General features: G+C 43.0%; 1 long non-coding RNA gene across 3 annotated transcripts; it reads right to left on the reverse strand.

Moving 5' to 3' along the window:
• Positions 1 to 4,613: 4,613 nt before the first annotated feature.
• On the reverse strand, positions 4,614 to 21,283 carry LOC118354189 (uncharacterized). 3 transcript variants are annotated; one of them, XR_007409648.1, is made up of 3 exons: positions 21,213 to 21,283; positions 6,080 to 6,193; positions 4,614 to 5,303 (listed from the first exon to the last, which is right to left on the reverse strand). It is a non-coding gene; the product is annotated as an uncharacterized LOC118354189 (long non-coding RNA). The 3 variants fall into 3 exon arrangements; XR_007409646.1 differs by having other exon boundaries at positions 21,019 to 21,283; XR_007409647.1 differs by lacking the exon at positions 21,213 to 21,283 and adding an exon at positions 9,817 to 10,229.
• Between the last annotated feature and the right edge of the window lie 403 nt (positions 21,284 to 21,686).

A 21,686-nucleotide genomic window follows, 5' to 3' on the forward strand; every position in this document is an offset into this window, starting at 1 on the left:
TTTCTGTGGTGTAAATACTCCCATTATGGCTATTTCAAACTAGCAACGTGATGTCATTAAATGCATAATAGAGAGGTACTGCACACAACCTGTTCCCATAAACTATTATAAGCACATTGCTGTCTGTTTTGATCCCATTAACTCCTACTTGGAAACAGTGGTCATTTAGGGCCTGAGCCAGGCCTGAGATCTCCCATGGGAGATAATGGTGGGTCATGAGGCAAAGGGTCAAGCTAGTGCTTGAGGCAGACAGACAAGGCCCATGGGCTAGAGAGGACATAGGCAGACATCCCATCTGGTGGGCAGGGGGTGGGGGTGTAGAGGGAGTCAAGGTGAAGGTCTAAAACCTAAAAGTTTAGCACAAAGGCAGATAGATTTAGAGTGGAAACATTGATGACACCACTGACATCTGATTGACCTTAGATTTGTTACTGAATATCTCCATGCTTCAGTTTCTTCAGCTATAAAATAGGGATATATAATAATAATTCTTATCTTAAAGAGATTGCTGGATGATGGGTTATTATGATAGGTGTAAAGTGCTTAGCATGGTGCCTGGCACAGAATAAGTACTAGATGCAGAGTCGCTATTTCAGTTAGGTGGGAATGTGGGAGAGCAGATGGGGCTTCCAGAGAAATGGCCTCAAACACTGGGAGCTGGTTGCTGCTTATCTTCATGGCCTGGCAGTAGGTCTGTATGGGTTGGCTGTACTAAAGGGTCAGGCCGGAGGTGGATTGCTCAGTGTAACTGTCGGTGAGAAAAAGAATCAAAACACTTTTTAATAATTGACGTTATATTTTTTTTGGCCTGTTTTCTAAACTGTTAAAAGAAAAAATCTCATTCTTTTCTTTGTGACAGGTTGTATAAAAAATCCTTAAGTCGAATCTGAGGTGGCTCAAGAAGAACCAAAAGGTGCCTTCTCACGCTGAAATCATCTCAAAGAAGAGATGAGAAACTGTATATATAGAAAGGGAGAAGAGGTGAGAGAATTATTATTACTGGAACATGAAATTTAGCTCTGAGCTTCCTGGTCGGTAAGTGAGGAAATATGTGGATGGAACATGTTACATAGCCCTCAGCACGCAGGCCAGTTCTTCATGAGAATGTTGTCTTCTCTGTTCTATTGTTTTTGTTGTTAAATTCCAATGGATTGCTTTGGTCACACATGAAGTATCCGTGGCCACCAGTCTTTTCTGATTTTCCAGAGTCTGTAAACTTGAGAAAATCAACCACTAAGAATTTATTGGGCCTTTTCTAAGAAGTGTGTTATGTCTTTCTAATGGGCCTGCACTTTCACTTCTCTCGATCTTCAAACAGCAGCAAAAGTCGTCTTAACATGTACATTGGACCATGCCTTGGAAGTTGAACCAAACTCTATGGTGGACCATGTCACCTTGCATGGTGTGACTCCAACGTCAGCTCTAGGCTCTGCCCTGCTCCTGCTCTGTTTCACTGCTTCCTCTCTTCTCCCTTTTGCACCTGACCTTCCCTTGGCCTGGGATGCTCTCTCCCCATTTTCACTGAGATGTCTCCTCTTGCCACCCGTTGCCTTCTCAGCCTTCACAGGTGGCAATTTCTAAAGCAGATTTCATCCCTGTTTATCTCTCTCTCTCAGCTTCTTTTTTTGCTTCTCTAACTGGCACTGGAACAAGCTATATTTGGTAAGATAAGATGAGGAAATAACTTTATTTTTCACCTACCACAGCTTCAAACCTGCTTGGGAAGGATTTGCCAAGGATGATATTACAAGCAAATCCTGTGGCTTTTGTGGTAAAATTTGAGTATTAAGATCATCTTGTTTTTAGATGAGTTAGTCCGGTCCAATGTAATGTGAAAACTTCAGTTCCTCGTCAGTTTAAGGTATTTTCCATGCTTTTAGGTTCAAGCTTGACATAAGGTTCTGTTGACCAGTATCCCACTGCCCAGGGACCAGAGGAAATAGAGGTTTGTGGTCTGATCTATTTTCCACCTTCTTCTATCTACTGCCTGCTGGACTTCCACTGGCATTTCAGCCAGACTGAGAGTGGAATAAGAGGCACAATAAAGTCTTTTTAGGTAGCTGGTGTGGTTTGCAGTTCTTTGATGGTCAAGTGTCCACTGTCAATGTAGATAAGCAATTGCCGTTTCTTCCTTGACACAAGCCCCCACTGGTGGTCTCCTTTCTGTCATTCTCACCCCAGGGTGGGGGTACCCTCTGGCTTCCCTCCTGGGAATCACTGTTCCTTCCGTTCCTTCTCAGAGCTTTACCTCACACCGCCTCTATCTGCTAGGGTGGTGGCACTCCACTGGGAAGACCTTTTAAGACTGTTCAGCCCACTTTGCCCACCAGAAGCATTAGGCACCTTGTCCTGTGACACTCTAGAGGGCCAGGTCACTCCCAAGGCAGCCAGCTTCTCCTTTTGCACTTTTTCTCTGATCTTTGTGCACCAGGATTCATGAGAGCTCCCCTACTGTCATCATGTTCTACTCTCGTGCCATGGCAGCACTGGGGACCGGAGAGCCTTCTTACCACCTACCTGCAGCTTTACTCCTTAACCTCTAGGTTTCCCTCATCTGTGTAATTTGGGAGAAACAGGTGGACTATGGGTCATAGGACCAAAGACTGGTTTTAGCTGCCTCTTAGACAATCCTGAATGATAAGTCTATACCTTTATACCTTCATTAGAATTTTCTGGGGGAGTTGAGTGGGTTTTCTTTATCACTTATTCTCAGTTTGAGGCTTTGAGAAAACATCCCAAATTCCACCTGATATTTTATTACGTTTATGTAATTATTTATTTTTATCAGGAGCTCAGCCTAAGGAGAGAGTGCTGAGCTACCAGGTATAGGAGTAGCTAATTAAAGGATAAAGAACCAAAGTTTAAGCAAAAGGGAAGCCTTAGAGATGGTGATGGGGTCCACAAGAGGCTAAGCCAGAGCAAATGCTGCCTCCCTATATCCCATTTCCACCCCCATGGAATGGCATCCTGGTGGAGGTCATGTGGGTTACCATTGGCATGGGGGTTGTCTGGTCCTAAAGGGAGCCCTTAACAAAAGGTTCCTGCAATTTTATGGATGCTGGTGGAGGGAGGAGGAGGGACTGTAGGGACAGGGAGAGGAAAGGGGGAGGGGAGGGGGGGAGGGAGTGGTAAACTACTGGGTACCCAGAGTGAAAAAACTTGTCTTCAAGGTTTTCCCTTTCCTTTCCCATGAGGTTGGTTTGGCAGAGGTACCTGAGGATCTTGGATAAAGAGACCTAGGAATGAAAGTGCTTGGCTAGGAAAGCAAGTACATGGAGTGTGACCAGAGGGGCCAGAGTCCTTGACTACATCTCCTTCAGAGGCTGCACTGCACTGGCTGTCCCCAGGCAGGTGTGAGGAGGGCAGCTGTCCGCCGTGAGGCCTGCCAGGTAGGGCCTTTGGAGTTGCCTGTGGCTGGTCCTGAAAAATCACACATACTTTTTAAACCAGGAGCCAGACTCTTCAATGTTATTTATGCATTTATTATCTTTCTTCTCTGGAATGATGCTGGTTTCTCTAGTACAAAACACAGTGCCTGGAACATAGTAGGTATTGATACGTGTTCACTGAGTAAGTGGAGGAATGCCGGGCTGGTGGGCTACAGAGAGAAGACCCCCTAGTGGCCTTCACAGAGTTACATTTGTTGAAGTCCCAGTGTCTCCTCTGGCAGCTCATGCTTAACCTCCAAGAGTCATTTATTACTATTAGAGGAAAGAAAACTGACTCTGATGGGGGGCACAGGGGAGGCTTCAAAGGCAGGGCATGGCTTGAGTTAGTGGGTCGGTTATGGATGGGATTTGGAGAGGGGAACTCGGAAAACGCCATTTGGCTCATAAACTTGACGTCAGACTCGCCCACACTTACTAGAGCCATCTGTCTTGATATCTCCCACTTCCCCAGCGGAACACTTAGAGCATGCAAATATCTGCTGGCAGCGTGCTGCTCCCCACCAGCACCAAACAGGGAGGGAAAAGAGAGGGTGGTATTTTGGGACTCCGATCCTGAATCTCATTTAGTCCACTCTTTTTTCTGGCGTGGACATTTCATTTCCTTGGGCTGTAGATCAGTGCTTGTATTTTTTTTTCCCTCCAAATCATTTTTACTCTCTTTCATCCTCTGTCACTGCTTCATGCTTCTACTGGATTTTAAGCTTCTGTTTATTGAATGGGGATGAGCACACATTCGGGTTTGTACAAATGCACAAAGAAAGGAGATTTGCAAATGCGTGACAGTCGTCATTATATTCTAGGAAACTTTGATCCACACAACCTATGAACCTTAACCCTCCCATCCTTGACTATGGGGGTGGTGAGTGCGCATTGTTCCCTAAGCATTTAGCCATTTGAAGAAAAATCAAGCAAAACCCCAGGATCATAGAATCCTGGTGTCAGAGAACTTTTAAATTCTACCATATGTTAAAGGCAAAATTTATCTCTTGGGTAGAAAAGAAAATGCTTTGGTAGGCCTTTCAGTTGAAGAAAGCAAGCCCCCTCCTACCATCTCCCACCCACCCTAGGAGTTGCCATTGGATGGGTAAGGATGAGATCAGTAGACACTGGAATACACTTATGTGGTAAAACACGACAGATTTTTTAGTATCAAATTGCAGACAAGACAAGAAGTTGTCAGGGGCCCAGGAACCTCAAGTAGGGCCAGTGGAGGAAACCAAGAGATGCTGCCGGCTGCTGACACACAGGGAGGAGCCACAAACTGTATATTTCTAGGGTTTGGTATCTGACTTCTAATTTGAAGTTGTTTTCTGCTCTATGCTCCAAATATCTTCTGCTACTCCCCAAAATGTCAGTAAAAATCTGCTCCACACAATTGTCTTGTGTTAGGGGCACTCTGAGGAGTAAATGCAGACTGGAATTCTGTAAGTCAGAGGGTTCAGGTGGTATGGGCAATAATGACACAGGCATTGGGGTGAACTGACTCAGAAGCAGACAGGAAGGAAGGAAGAAGAAATCTGCAGGGCTGCTTCATCTGTAGGAGGAAGGTGGCCATTGAAGGAGTAAGAAGAACCTGATTTTGACTTTACCTTGTCTGTGAATTCCATCTTTCAAACATCCATACGCTTGATGAAATGCTTTCTTGATTGTCATCCAAATCATTGATACAGAGCAGCGACAGACCTGAAGAGGCTGCTGTTTCTTGGGGTTGCAGAATTAGAAGCCACCTTTGGAGACCTACAGCCATGTGCCAATTGGAATCCTTGGGTCTCCTAGTTACAAACTATCCACTCTGTGTCTTCACCAGGCCACACTTCTCCAGAAGGACATTTTGATATATCTTTTCCTATGTATCTGGAAACCAGAAAGTCCAGGTCTGATGAGTTTTCTATACTTTCTCAATTAGGAACCACATTTGAAATAGGAATAGATCGATCAGATATGACTGATTTATCATAAACACGCTACATCCCTTTGGCTGTTTTTGATGTTCTGAATGGTCGCAAACCTGATATCTAATAGACTTCTCCTCTGTCAGGGCTGGACGTGACTGCAGTGATGGATCATCTAATCCCACAGCCTCATTTTGTAGAAGGCCCTGAACTTCTACTTGGCTAAGGTCATATGGCTGGTAAAATGTAGGGAATTGAATTGAATTTGTAATAAACATATCCTCCCCCAGTTTTCTTCTACATGCTTTTTGGGGGTAGAAGATGTGAATGTACTCTGTAGCTGAACTGCGGTCTTTTTATGTTAGCTTCTGAAATGTGCATGTACTGTTATTCCAAACAGAAACTAAACTCTTCTAAGGACAGATACTTCTATTATTTGTACCAGAGGCCAGGGGTGCTGCTGACCATCCCATAATGCACAGAACTGTGCTCTGCAGCAAAGAATTATCCAGCCTCAAACTCCTGTAAGAACAGGTCTATTATCATTTGTATTGTGTTCCCTCTTTGTATCCTGTATTAAAGAACTTTGCAGAAAACATTCAGTTCTATGTACCTATATTCAACTGAAGTTATTTAAGATTTTGCTTCCAAGCAATTGTAATTCTTCAGTTCTACAATGATGAACTAGGTCATTTCAGATTGATGTTTGGACTGAGAACTAGAAAAGCAAACAAATACCTATAAGAAGGTCCTGGAGAAGTTCATAGGGAGGGAGAACCTGTGGGTCCAAGCTCTGTGATAGGAGGGCCAGGAGAGGTGAGCTCCCTGTTGAGAACAGCTTTCTCCCTCATCCTGAAGGAACAACAAAGCGGCAGAGAAGTGAGTGGGCTTTGGCAGTCTCAGGGACTGGGGGCTTTTGGTGGAGATCCTAAAGGGCTACGTTCTAGGAAATGGTTCTCAATGGGGGTAACTTTTCTTCTTCAGGGGACACCAGATGTCTGGAAACATTGCTGGTTGTCACAACTGTGAGAATACTACTAGCTTCTAGTGAGTAGACTGCATGGTCAGCTCCCACAACAAAGAATGATCTGGTCTAAAATGTCAATAATGCTGAGGTTGGGAAGTCCCAGTAAGAAACCCTTACTAGGAGTGGAGAAGAACTGGAAAAAACCATCCTTCATAAAGACTGAAGGCCAGCTGAATCTCTGAAATCTCTGGTTGGATTTTTAGCCTAGGTTCCTGACAGAAGCCAACATGAATCTTCTGGAGGAGGATAATACTACCAAGAGTCTCAAATATACACCAGCAACTGAATGTAAGGTGGGGAGGAAGGGCAAGGGACAGAAACCAAAGTCAAGGGGTCTACGTTGGGAATCCCTGGGTGGCTCAGCGGTTTAACACCTGCCTTCAGCCCAGGGCATGATCCTGGAGTCCTGGGATCAAGTCCCACATCGAGGTTCCTGCATGGAGCCTGCTTCTCCCTCTGCTTCTCCCTCTGCCTGTGTCTCTGCCTCTCTCTCTCTCTCTCTTTCTCTGTATCTCTCATGAATAAATAAATATAATCTTTAAAAAAAAAGGGGGGGTCTACGTCCTGGTATTGTCCAATGGTGAAATGTTCATTTAACTAGACTTTAATTAGTTAAGGATGTGTGTGGTAGTCTTTAGAGTAACCGCTGAAAGAATGGTGCTAGGTATAGTATAAATTATATGCATAAGATATATATTATAAATTATGTATGCAAATTATATATACTTAAAGAATATGTTATAAATTGTATATGTAAAATATATTTAATAAAGAAGGAAATTGAGTATTTAATATATCCAGAAAAGTAACCAGAACTCAAAAAAATAGAAAAGAAATAATATGTAGAATCAAGCCCAAGTATATCAGTAATACATTAAGTGAAATCTACTATTCCCACTAGAATGCAAAGATAATCAAAGTGAGTAAAAGAAATAAAAGAACTGTGATTTTTTTTCAAGCTTCCTGACTCTGAACAGCAAACTGCCACAGAAGAATAATATTTATAATGGCTAACGTTATACTGACTGATTTCTGTTTAAACCCTTTACATGTCATCTAACCTTCAAGGTTGGTCCTATTACTTTCATCTCTTTATAGTAGAAAAAACACACTTGCTCAGTGTCACATGGTTAGTATGTGACAGAATGAAGATTTATTTTACTTCATTTTTTACAAAGATTTGTATATATTTATTTACTTTAGGAAGAGAGAGAGAGAGAGCAGGGGAAGGGCAGAGGCAGAGGGGAGAGGGAGAGGGAGAGAATCTGAAGCAGACTCCGTGCTGAATGAAAGCCTAACATGGGGCTTGATCTCAAGACCCTGAGATCATGACCTGAGCCAAAACCAAGAGTCAGATGTTTAACCAACTGAGCCACCCAGGTATCCCCAGAATGAGGATTTAAATCAGGCTCTTTGGACTTGTGTTCTTATCAACGTTGTTAAATCAATTGAGATGTTAGTTAAAGGACAATCCTTTTTTTTTTTTTTATGGCATTTCTGGGAGAGTTTCAACTGATGGTATTTTGTCCCACAAGTAACTAAATGATATTTTTCATGACATATTCCCTTATTATTTTGTTCAGATAATATAACAACTCTCACTATTTTCTTTTCTTTCTCTTTTTTTAAACACAGTTATCTTGCATTTTATTTTGCTCACAAGTCTACAGGCCACCTGCATTTCTATGGCTCTGGGAGGGGCTTAGCTGATCTTGGTTGGACTCACTTCTTGCGTCTGTAGTCACAGGAAGCTTAGTTAGGCATTGTTTGGTTTAGCATGGCATCAGGATATGTCTTGTCTGGTTCATGTAGCTTTCCAGTCGAGCAGACAAATCCAGCCTTATTCTTGTAAAGCAGGCTGGAATTTAAGAGAGTGAGTAGAAGCACCCAAGGCCTTGGGGCCCAGAATGGGCTCATCTTCATTTCTGCAGCATTTCATTGGCCAAAGTAAGTCTCAAGGCCAGCCTAGATTCAAGCATAGGGAAGCAAAGTCTACCTCCTTAGACAAAGTGCTAAAATGTCACATTGCCAGGAGCATGTTTACATGTAGGTGTGAAAAATCAAGGTCTTTAGGGCAACCCAGTCTACTACATCAGCATCCTGGCAGAAGTGATTGGCTCTGTGACTACTAAATCAAAGGAACTCGGGTAACAGCAATGTGGTAATCTGGGAGGATGACAATGCTTGTTAAGTGATAGCAAAACAGTTGGCAGATTTTTTTCTTGTGGTATCTTGGTCCCTATGCTCCTTTTGGGCCCATTTTCATAGAGGACTCTTTGGTTACAGACAATAGAAATGAACTCTTCTTGCCTGAAGCAAAAAGAAAATTTACTTCAAGGACATGAGGGGATATATGGAATTGACTAGAGGTTTGGAGAAGCAGGATCAGGAATGAAAGCATTTCTGGAGGGAGTTGGGGTGTAGAAGTGGCAAGAATAACAAAATAGTGGTATTTGGAAATTGCACTGGGATACTGCATTTCAACCATTTGCATTTCAGGGGTCACTTTATTCAAAGTTCAAATTTCAACAAGACAGCATCTAATTGGCCTAACTTGGGTCAGATTCCCTCCCCATGGTTAGGGGATTGCAGGACACTCCAAGTGACATTCCCACCAGGTATAGTCAATGGAAAAGTAATACCCAAAAGATGATATGGACACAATTATCAGAGGAAGGCAACACAGATGTTGGGCAGCCAAGAATAGCAAAGATCCACTACATCCTTTTAAAAAGAATTCCAAGTAGCTGTACTATGAGTAATTTTTCAGAAAAGACATTTAAAAATGGAAGAGTACATATATAGGGACAAAAGAACCGGGAAGAATTATAATAAGATATAAGTAATTTTCTGTGAGTTGTGGGATTTGGGTTAGTTCCTTTTTTCTTTTCTTTTTTTTCCTACAGTGTGTATTTGTTACTTTTTAAATAAAAAAAATAAACTTTATCCTTTAAGATGAATAGAATGAGGAAGGGAGTCCCTTCTGATGGTCTGAGGACATAATCACTAGCTACTCTATATTAAAATAGGAGCATATGTTTCCCCTAAAATGAAACAACCAACTTATACATTAAACTCTAAACAGAAACAAACAAACAAAAAGACCAAAAAAACCCAATGTCAAAAGAACTCCCAATTTGGAAAAGACTTTGCATGTAGGTTGGGTGTAGAAGGAAGCGATTTCCCTCCATTTTTCTGGCTGGCAGTTCTTTTGGGCTTTGGTATTTGTTTCACCAATAAGGTGTTTCAATATTCCTCCTCCGCAAAGGGGCTGTGCTGGTATGAGATGCTACTGAAGACTCTGGTCTGCCCAGACAGGTCTCTGCGAATGGGACCTGTGCGGGGAGAGGATCCTTTTTTTTTCTGGGTTGGAAAAAAGAAAAAATATAGAGCCTTTGCCCTGCAGGGATGATAGAACACAGTCTTTCCTAATCAGAGGGTCACTCACCTCGGCGCTGTGTTGGGAAGAATCATCATCTAATTCCAAGCCTCAGGCTGGGTCATCAGACACACTGTCTTCTCCCGGCCCTTCTCCTAGCTTCTCCTACCAGTTTTCGTGATCCAATTTCTCTGCTCCCTCAGACCAGCTGAAAAGGAGGTTATGAGCTCTCTCCATCATTCGTCACTCTCCTAGGCCCTTCCTCCTTGGCAGTTTTCCCATTTGGGGTCTTTTTTCTCTTCCTCTCACTGTTTCTCCTCCTCTCCCCCACAACCTCTGTATCTCTGGGGGACTTCTGTCTGTGCCTCTGGGCCTTCTTCTTTCTATTTAGCTCCCAGAACCCATTCTGGGATTCTATTTTCGTCCATCCATCTATCCAACTGATCACGGTTGAAACCAGGAGTGCAATCAGTCCAAGCCGCCGGAGGCATCGGCTCTGGTTCTGCCCCATGTTGCTTTGTTTGTGGGCTATTTTCTGTTTCCCGTCATGCTCTAGGAGAACTGCCTGTCAGTGTTGGGATTGTGCTTTTTGTCCTCCTGCCAGCGGGCCCCGCTTAGGAAACTGAGATTAGAAAAGATGGGACGTTTCAGAAAAAGGAGACTGTGCTATCTCGGCATTTCCTTTTCCAATAGCAGATTTCTTATGCTTTGATAATTCCAGAGTGAGAACACAAATTGTTAAGTGGGTTGAGGGGGAGGGTTCTAGTCAGAGATAACGCTTTCTCCTTTGAGTCTCTTGGGGCTCCCTGTACCCTGCTCCTGGCTCTCATCACTTGGTGCTGATATGGTGTCTGTACACCACGGCCTTTCACCCCAGCCAGGGGGCTCCTAGAGCCCAGGGACTCTGCCTCCCAGGCTCTTGTGCCCAGTAAGTGATCAACACGTATGTGGATTCAAGATCTTTTTCTCCTCCGCGAGATTGGTCTTCAAGCCCAGCCACCCACCAAAAATGTCCTGACATCCAATGTGGTTGCAACTGATTCCACCTGAGAGGACAACCATGGGGTGGGTGATGGGGGCCGGGGAAGGAAGAGGTGTAGGCTGGAAGAAGGAGGGCAGCATAGGGCCCCAGAGGGCAGGACTGGAGTTAACGCTGCTAAAGTAGAAAGAGTAAAGGAGCCCATTAGTCCTTCCATCTCAGAGGACCGGATTGATCCTTTCAAATTTCTCCACGTTCAGGGATAATAAAAATGTTAATAGCAGCTAATAATTGATGCTAATACTACCATGCAGGAACTGTTCTAAAAGCTTTGCATTTTCTCACTCCTTTTGTCCTCAGAGCAATCCTAAAACATGCATTCTGTTCTTGCCATCCCCATTTTACAGGTGAGGCAATGGAAGCTGAGAAGTTGGGCCGTGGTCACATGGCTAGTAAACGCAGCACACGGAAATCGTGAGTCCAAGTAGGTGGCTCCAGAGCTTGGGTCTTGTAATCACTGCACTCCTGGTGATTCCCAAATGTTTGTCTCTAGGACCCACTTATCTCCTGAGGGTCCTCTAAGTGCAGCCTTCCTGGGATGACTAGAGACCCGGACACTTGGTCCTGTCTCTATGCTCCCCATGGTCATGTAGAACTGTCCAAGGATGACACTGCAAAAAGGCCTGGGGAGCTGGGGCAGTGGGGGCAGGGGGGAGAAGAAGGAATGGGGAGGTCCCTCACACAAGCCTGCTTTTCCTCCTCCCCTACCTCCTGTGTTTTCTCTCTCAGCTAGCAGCACTTCATTCCAACTAGTGTAGGCACCCAGGAGGCTATGAGTTTTCTTGTGCTTCCTGTGTCCTCGCTTTCTGTGTCAGCATGACTTGCTCCTCTGGCCTCTTCATGCTTCTCACATCCTCCTGTAACAAGGACTACGAGTGCCACTTTTGGGTCCCTTCAGCACTCTCTGGGGCCCCAGTAGCAGTAGCCTAAGGGGCATCTCCACCAACTAGGGCAGCATCTAACCCACACGGGTTACAACACAGACTGCTGCACCCCTGCCCAGATTCCCACTTACTGGGCCTGGAGCATGGCCTGGGAACTTGCCTAATGCCACATCACATGCCTACGTCATTCACTTCACTTCATCTCATCATGTGGGCATTTTGTCATCTCACATCATCATGAGAAGACAAAAAGGGTTAGATGCAATATGGTATTTTGAAAGAGACTGCATTCATATAAATTTTATTACAATATGTTGTTATAATTATTCTATTTTATTATTAGTTATTGTTAATCTCTTATTGTTCCTTATTATAAATTAAACATTAACATAAATCAGTATGTGAAGGAAAAATCATAGTTTATACATAGGGTTTGATACTATCCATAATTTCAGGCATCCCTAGGGATCCTGGAATGCATCCTCTTCACATAAGGGGTGACTGCTGTATGTGGGAGCTATTGTTATTGTAGGGTCAGAGCTAATGTCTGCAGAGGTCCTGTTGGTGGCAGGGTCTGACTTCTCTGTAGGTTAATCCCTGAGAGTCTGTGCACGGCCTGGCTGCTGCTAGTCACTCCCACAGACAGAGCTTGCTCCTTGGTCTCACTCTCCTTCCTGCCCAGACGGGGCTGGCCCCTCTTTTTCCCTGGCCTTTTGCCCTCTGGATCTAACTTCTTTAGAAGTGCATGGGATCATGTGAGACATGAAATTCCAGTATTGCAGTGGGCAGCTTCCTTCAGGGGATTCCTACTAACAGTGCTATTGATCCACTAGGAATCTTGGCTGGATAGGATCTGCATCTCTAGTCTCTGCAGCTGGTGTCCCAGCCATTTTAGGGGGAAACTTACTGCCAATTGCCCAAGTGATTATTACTGTCACTGTCTGTGTGCTCTTTTGCTGCCAAACCAGTGGGAGAAGGGCTTGCGGAGCTAAGAGAAAGAACTCACCTTGTATTCAAAGAAACTGCAGTTGCAGGGTTGTTTCCCAATTTGCTCTTATGTGAAAATTCAGGTAAATATGCCACACTTTAAAATGAAACTCAAATATCCAAAAAAAACCCTGGAGATCTTCACTGATTAAATCCTCCACCCCCACTCCAAGCCAGTGGACAACTCCTTGGGTGTCCTGGGAGGCTCCTGTTCCCTCTTTATTGGAATAGGAACTTTGGAGTACATGAACTCTGAGGACTTGTCCTTAGAAGTCCTGAATCCTGTCATTATGGGAATTTTGGCTGTTCCTAATTAACCTTGACCTTGTTCTCTCTGTAGCCTCAGGCTAAGCCTGCCTGCACAGGGAGCTTAAAAAACCCGCAAGATATATTACAGCTGGGGAAGAAGGAGAGGAGTCTGGCTCTTAGGAAAATCAATTTGGATTCAGCAAATATTTGTTGAGCTCCCTACTATATGCCATTTCCTGTGCTAAGTTCACCTACAGATACACAGATTCTTCAGTAAGGCCTGTCATACATCAAGATGGCCCTGTAAATAAGTAAATAAGTAAATAAGTAAAGCAATTAGATAGACAACTGGACTCCATTTGTCCACATGACCCTCCAGAACCAGTTGCTTTCTTTGCTATATTTAAATTGAATTTGCATATTTGATTTAGTTTCTTGGGCCTTCGGTTTACTCTGATCTCACAATTTAAACATTTGCTTTTAGACTGAAGACATTTCACAAGATGGTCTCTTATTTAAATATCTTAATATGACCTAAGGAAGAGGCCCAAATAACAGAAACCAGAATCTAGCCACAGAGCCTCAGCCCAAGTCCATTGTAAAAGCCGGTTGTACGTATGACTTTCTGCAGTGAAGGGGATATCCCTGGGGATAGAGATGAGATCCTGTACTCTCTGGTGGATCGTTGCTGGGCAGAAGGTCAATGCTCAGTAACATCTGCTGAATTTGGGATCTTTCTTTTCTACCTAGAGCATCTCCTGGAGAATATAACAGTGAGAGGTCAGATATTCCTCACCCACTTCTCAGATCTAAGGGCACCACCTTCCTCCCTCCCTCCCCGTTCTATACAGCAGCCTTGTTGCCCTTCCCACTGTGGGTTTGGAGGGAGCAGCTGCCCTTGTCTCCACCCTCTGTTTGTGTGCTAGGCATCTGTTCCATGTATCTGCCTTTTAAAACAAACATTTAGAGTTAGAAGAAAGATCATAAGCTTGGAATTCTTGTTCACAACTTTTGGGCTCTCATGGTGGTGGACCACAGCAATTTAGAAGTGAGTTACTTAGTAGAATTTAACCTTGACAGAGGATGACTGTTTGGGCTGTTATTTAATGTTATTAAATATTGCCCCAATTTAACAGAGGAGCCTCTTTTCCCAACCTTATCCTATCATCACTCTCAATGTCCTCTGGGGAGGGTAAAGGGAAAAGTGGTTTATAGTGAACATGATGTTTTATGTTGTAGACTATGCTACATAGTAGGCACTTAACTATGTTAGTTCTCCTCTCTAGATAAAATGGCATTATCCTGAAATATGGTCTTTCTATAGTGTTTCTGAAACAGAGGTTCTAATCTTAGTTCATGAGCATGGATGGAAAAGGACTGCACCATTATTTTCATTTATTGCTAACTGATTTTTAGGATGTCTTTCAGTGATGAGTGGGAATAACATACCAGATTACTATCAAGCAACACTTGTGACATTGTCTTTAGAAATACTTTGATATTCTGTTGTAATTGTGGCAGATATCCTGAAATATCATTTATACTTATTATTCATTATACTTATTTACTATTAGTTCTTATTAGGCCCACCATTTATTTCAGGCATCAATAAAGAAGCACATATGTTACTTAATCTCAAATTTATGTTTTTAAATATTTTGTTAACTATATTTCAATATAAGGTGCTTCTTTTATAAGTTTATGCATTTTTTTATATATATTAAAGAACATTATTCTGAGAAGGGCTCCATAAGATTCACCAGACAGCCTTAATCTCAGCACAAAGATTAAGGACTTGTTTTCCAATGATATTCTCTGGTCTTTAAATAGCTTGTATGGGATCCCTGGGTGGCGCAGCGGTTTGGCGCCTGCCTTTGGCCCAGGGTGCGATCCTGGAGACCCGGGATCGAATCCCACGTCGGGCTCCCGGTGCATGGAGCCTGCTTCTCCCTCTGCCTGTGTCTCTGCCTCATTCTCTCTCTCTCTCTGTGACTATCACAAATAAATAAAAATTAAAAAAATAAATAAATAAATAGCTTGTATGTTTTTTGTTCTATCTTTTCCTCCTTAATGTTGCTTAGGATACTTAAATACCTCCTTCTCTTTCTTGATCTCCCCCAACCTCTCCCTCTTGGTGTGTGCACATTGAAGCTTCAGGGAATAGAGAAAAATGACCTAACTATACCTAACTATATCTACTCTTAACATCTTGGTAAACTCTGAGAAATATTTATTTTTATGCACAAAATTTTATTTTTGAATGCATTTGTAATTAAATGGTTAATCTCAAATTTGTAACATACTTCATCCATTTTTTTTAAACTAGTGAAATATCCTATGTCATCTTAGCTTGAGCTTGCCTCCCCCTACCCTCGCCCTGTTAACAAGGTTAAGGATTATACCATTGCTTATTTGTTCTAAATTGTAGCTGACTTTTATTTGCTTTTTGAAAGTAGGTAAATATGCTGCCCTTGGAATGTATTTGGCTTCCTTTGGATCCATCCATTTTTGATTCATATGTATTTTTGGTTCTTGCCTATTTAACACTACTTCTAGTCATATCTTCATTGTTCTAATAGGATACACTTTGGGAGAATTATAGCAGGAAATTTAAATCCCTAACAGTTTAATGGTGGAGTCATTAGTTTTTAAAATACATTGTCTGATTCTCTCTCTCAGATAAGTAGGCTCTAGTGCTCTGATGTTGTGGGAACTTAGGTCAGTCATTGGGGGGATATAAGGCATCTCTCTTCTGAAACTGTACTGTATGGAGGTTAGGGGTAGAGGTAGAAGGCAGCATTTCAGAGAGATGACAAATCAAAGCCAGATAAACCATTGGCATGAATGGCCAATCCCCAAGAAGCTAAGCTAAGAGTGGAAAATTCATATGCTTTTGAATTCAAAGACTTTCACTTGGATCCATTTACTCACTTAGTGACCTGAGAGGGCCAAACTTTAGAAAGCTCAATTTTTCCCATCTATAAAAATAGAACAATGTTAACACCCATCTTCCTGAGCTCGTTGTGTGGATCAAATGGAATAATAAGTGCTCGCTTCGGCAGCACATATACTAAAATCAAATGGAATAATATATATAAAAGTAATGTGTTGGTGTTATTTTGTGATTATTACTGGTTGATATACAAAAAAAAATGTGGTAGATGTTTGGATGAGATACTACAAACTATTCAAATAATCCTCTTTTCCATGAAGACTTCCAAATCTTCCCCGTGGTTAGTTGTTCCTTGTCTTCTCTGTCTTCAAACTACTCTGTTCATGTCACTGTGGTAGCACTTTCCTCTATATTGTCATTTCTTACCCATATCTTTCTCTCTCTCCACCAGACTCTGAGGATAGGCACGTGTGTCATCTATTGTTTTGACCTTAGCACCTAGCACAGTCCCTGGCACATAATAAGTCCTCAATAAGTCAATAAGTAAAGAGACAAAGTAAAGATGTAACAGTTTACAAACTGGCAGAGAAGAGAAGTTGTATACAGATGCCACTCCAGGCGAGTGGGTGACAGTTATGGAGACTGATGGCATGGGAGGGCTGAGCAAAGACAGACAGACTGCTTAATGCTATAGGGAGAGTTCAGGGAAGACTTCTTGGAGGAGGAAGATTTTGGGCTACACCTTGAATGCCATTTGCGTATCAACTGTGCTATAACAAATATATATATAGATAGAATGATTGCATATATTTTCATACAAGTCTCAAAACTCATTTAAATTCAATGTGTGTAATATTCAACATGCGTGGCTTTGCCTGGTTAAATGAGTCCAAAGAGGGTATTAGAATTGCTATATGGTATTAAGAGAAAACACACAAAGGAAGTTCCTTGTTGTTTCATATATCCAATCATTGAAAACCCAACTGCACATATTAACATGGGGAAAAAAAGCCAAACCAACAAACCCAAACTCTGTTAATTAGGATAATGGCTAACCTGCTGTAACAAAGATACCCTAAATACTATGATTTAAGGAAGATTAGTTTATTGTACTCTAATGAAACATCCCTGAGGTGAGCAACTGAGGCTGGTGGGCTGCTCTGCTTCATGGAGCCATTCATGGACCCAGGTTCCTTTTTTCATTTTATTGCTGTGCATTTCTTAAGGCTTTGTCCTCATTGTGTGATCGCTCTGTGATACTGATCATAGGAAAGGAAATAGAAGCTCTTCAGGGCCAGTGGCTTGACAGTGTTGCAGAAGTTCCACAAGCCATTCATATCCAATAGTTGTACACTTAGCATGTGTAACTAAGCTGTAAGGGAGCCTGGGAAATGTAAGCATAACCTACATTTCCCCATCTTTAATTCCATTCCTATGGAAGAAGGGATATGTGGATTCTCATGAATAACCATTACTGTTTGCCAAAGGAAGACTACATACAACCTGATCAGCCATTTACAAGCATATATAGGGAATTTTAGCAAACATTTAATCAGTCTTTCATTGCAGGCCTAAACAATACATAGGTACCAAACCATCCAGAATCCACAAGGTGGTAGAGGTTCTGGTGGCTTCTCTAGTCCACTTCTAGCTGGAGGATTTAGCTGGGATCTCTTAGGACCTACCCAGAACTTCTTCCTTTCCCCCTCTTTCTTTACATGAGCCTTTGGCCATCTTCATCCAATGCTCCTTTCTTAAAGCTTCTGCTTTCTCCCAGTATCTTGCCTTATATTTGTGTCATTCCCTGCTTCACATGGTCCCACTGCTGGGAAAGGGCATGGGGCAGAGCAAGGGTTTCATATGCTGCCATTAGAGAAGGGGAAAGAAAAAGAGGTCCTCACCAAGGTCTGGCTTGAGGGCCTCAAGGACATTTAACCTCTTGTACTGTGAGAAAGCGTATTCCTGCTGGCTGATACTCTTAAAGAATCTGTGAGCCTTTATTCTCTCTGCATTACAAAGCACAGTCCTTTCTTACAGATAGTAGCAGAGAGAAGGTGATAGAAAGAGGAGAGAAATGCCCACTCTACCACAATGGAAAGAACTGATGAATGAGTGAGTGAATGAGTGAGTGAGTAGATGAATAAATGGGATTTCTACCTTGCTTCTGATTCCCCGTTGTGCAGGGATGCAGCAGGATGCCAGTCAGATGCGATTCCCTCTCCCATGGGGGTCCAGTGTGGAGGTGAAAAGAGCCCCTGAATGAGTTCTTCCAAGTGGCCTGAATTTTACGAGGTTGCTTTGACACCTGTAACTGGGTGACCTTGGTTGGCATGTCAGGTGAGGAAAGGTTCATCTTCCAAATGAGTTTCAGGCTAAGATTTAAATGGTCTGAAAGAGTTAATCAGATGAGGAGTGAGTGAGTGAGTGAGTGGGGTGGAGGATGGGCAGGGGAGAGAAGAACATTCCAGGAACAGAGAAAAGCATCATGAGAACCCCGAGGCAAGAGCGAGTGTGGCCCCTTAATGGAACCAAGAGACATTCACTCTGGCTAGAGAGCAGGAAATGATGGGGTGAGGGCACCCCGGCTGTGTAATTCTCTCCAAGGAGTTTGAACTGCTTCTGAGGGCAAGAGGAAACGACTGGAGAATTTTAAGTAGGCAAGTGATATGAATAGATTTGCACTTTAAAAGAAATCCATCTGGAATCAGAGTGGAGAATAAATTGGTGGAGGGAAAGGGAGAAGGGCAAAGCAGAAGGCCGTTGCCATGAACTCTGAGTGAGAGGATGGCTGGGAGAGGTGGTAGAGACATTGGAGGGAGAGAGATTCAAGATTCCTTGGGTTCCAGCCAGGGGATGCATTGGAGGCTAGGGAGAGCACAGAGGACTTATTTGCCTGGGGAATCTATAGAAAGGGAATACCCTAAGACTCTGAGCTCTAACTATATGGTCCCTCTCTACCAGTGGCTGGTAAGAAGAGGTCTTCTCCTGACAACCACCAGCAATGGGTCATTACAGATGAAGAAATCAAGGCTGCAAGGGACTACCTATTTAGCCCAACATCAAAAAGGCAGAAGTAGAAAAAAAAAAAAAAAAAAAAAGGCAGAAGTGGCTGATCAGGACTCAAACCCAGACAGGCAGCAAGCAAGTCTGCTTGCTTTACACACCTCCTCCCTTGCACTGTGAAGATCGACTCTTGCCATGTGCTGTGCTCAAAAACTTTGTGGTTTCTTCTCTCTGAGTTACAGAGCACAGTTCTCTTTTACAGCTTTAGTCTCAGGAGGCAGCAGGAAAAGAGTGATGGAAAGGTAAGAGATGTGCCCACTCCACCAAAATTGAAACCTGCAGCCATCCTGGGATTTGGGAGTGGACAGGATCCAGCAAAAAAAAATTAAGAATAGAGGGAATGGGGTGCCTGGGTGGCTCAAGAGTTGAGCGTCTGCCTTTGGCTCAGGGTGTGATCCTGGGGTCCTGGGATTGAGTCCCGCATTAGGCTCTCCGCAGGAAGCCAGCTTCCCCCTCTGCCTAGGTCTCTGCCTCCCTCTTGGTGTCTCTCATGAATAAATAAATAAAAATATTAAAGAAAAGAATAGAGGGAATGTAACAAAAGAGGCAAGAGTGGGAGAAACCTCATCCTGAGTCTAGAGAACCATGACCTTTCCCATTTTCTGCTCTTCCCCATGATTCAACCATATGGTGGTGTAGAAAGTGCAAGACTTTGGATCCAGACAGTCTAGGATGTGAATCCAGCTTCTATTTATTAGCGGTGTTGAAGTTTTTAGCCATTTATATTGACTTACTAAGCCTCAATTTTTTAAATTACATCCATATTAAGCATTCTGAGATAGAATAACAAAGAACATACATGGAGAATGATTGATTAAGGCATCTGGTGCATGGTCAGTACAGAGAGCACTGGGTTCCCTCATTCCTGGGTGACCATTGCATTTACCATCCAATGGGGACTCTTGTAAGGAGAAAGGGGATGCTATAATCATTTCACTGGGACAATAGGCAAACACTGGACTGTTCCAGCAAACTGGGACACATGGGGCAGCCTGTTCACACCCAACTCTGTCACCAGAAGCCATAAAGTCATTGCTACACAATTCTGCTCTGGGGTTGTTGGAAATCTTCAGTCTTTTAGGTCATTCATTCATTCATTCATTCAGCAAAATAATGCTGGGTCCAGCACTGAGTGCAAGGGAAACAGTAGCTAACAAGATCCATTGCATGGTACATCTCTTGCAGGAGCTCAGAGTTTCACGAGGAGTCAGGCAGTGGCCCCACAGTGTGATCATCACAAGCTTAGGGGTAATGGCAGGGTATCTGAAGGTGAGGCACGGATGCATGGAATTCAGTGTTGGAAGAGCCCCTTGAGACTTAGTCCATTTTACAAACAAGGATACAGAGGCCCAGAGAGATAAACTGACTTGATTAAAATCACCTACCTAATAAGGGTCCGACTAGAGCCCAGAAGGTTTTTTCTGATGTATGACACCCAAGATGTTGGTGACACAATTACTCTGGGCAACCAGAGATCCTCCCTGGGCTCCACCCAGTGTCTGTCCCATCTTATCCTCCATGGGGCTCATCTCTGGACCATCTCTGCTCACCACTTCTCTTCCTTTCCGCTCTCTGCATATTTAATTAGATACTATGGGAGATGCAGACATTGAATGAAAGAGGTTCTGACCCTTAGGGAGATGAATGAATGAACAGTAAATGAGAAAAAAAAAGACAGAAGAAATTGTTCATTAGAGGTAAAAGCAATGTGCAGTGGTGATTTAAGATGATTAATTCTGGTGGAGGAATTAGAGAAGGCTTCTTTTGAAAGGTGGCATTGATGCTGTGCTGGACATTTATCAGAAATTTTTTAAATAGATGGAGAAATGGGAAAGGCAGACTGAGACTAGCATGATCAGGAGCATGGAGAATGGAAACACATTTCCTATTTATGTGATTGTTGATGGGGGCCCAGGATGAGAAATTTAGAGGAATAGTAATGTAAATATGTTGTAAAGAATCTTTAATTCATTTTGAAGGGGTCTTCTTAAAAATAACATTAACAAGTAATAAGAACAACAATATTAATAATAATTCGGTGACTGCCACAAGCCAGCCATGCTCACGACCATAGTTGTTTAGATGTAGACCTCATGACAAATATTTGAGTGTGATGTTGTAGCCCCATTTTGTAGATTAAGGAAATATAAGCTTACCTGTTCATCTGAGGTCACAGGGTTGGTAAATGACAGGTAGATGAGCTATTGAATCCACGCCCCTTTGGAATAGGCAGAGGCCTCAGAGAAGTGTGGAGCGAGGTGTGGGTATAGGCTTTGCCACCAAAATGTCCTGGATTTGAATCTTACTGATACCCCTTCCCAATCATGTGACCTTGGCTGTGTCAACTTACCTCTCTCAGCTTCACTTTTCCTATCTCATAGGTGGGCATAATTATAGTGTGTATTCCAGGAGTGTTATAAGCATTTAGCCACTGGTTGGCATGGCACTGACCAGTCAGGATGGATGCAACTTATAACCAGTCAGAATGGCCATTATGAGGACTGCCTCTACCCACTTCAGATCAGGCTGTTGTGAAATTTAAGTAGCACTGTGCTTGTAAGTCATTTGGAATGGTACTTAGCACGTTGTGAGCACTCAAATCTTGGTGAGTTAGAGAGTTTAGGGTAGAACAAGAGCAGAGTTTGGAAAGGAGAAGTCAGATGGGGAGAAACTGTGGGATGCATTCTGAAGGACTTGGCACTGGGACATATGTCCATACAGGGACAAGAGGTTAGGAGTTAGAGCCAACAGAGCCAAGTTTGAATTTCTGCTTCTTGTTTGGTGACTAATTTGTGATACCACTTTAGACACATTACTTAACATC

The sequence above is a fragment of the Canis lupus genome, chromosome 3 (assembly GCF_003254725.2).
Source record: "Canis lupus dingo isolate Sandy chromosome 3, ASM325472v2, whole genome shotgun sequence".
Taxonomy (NCBI): domain Eukaryota; kingdom Metazoa; phylum Chordata; class Mammalia; order Carnivora; family Canidae; genus Canis; species Canis lupus.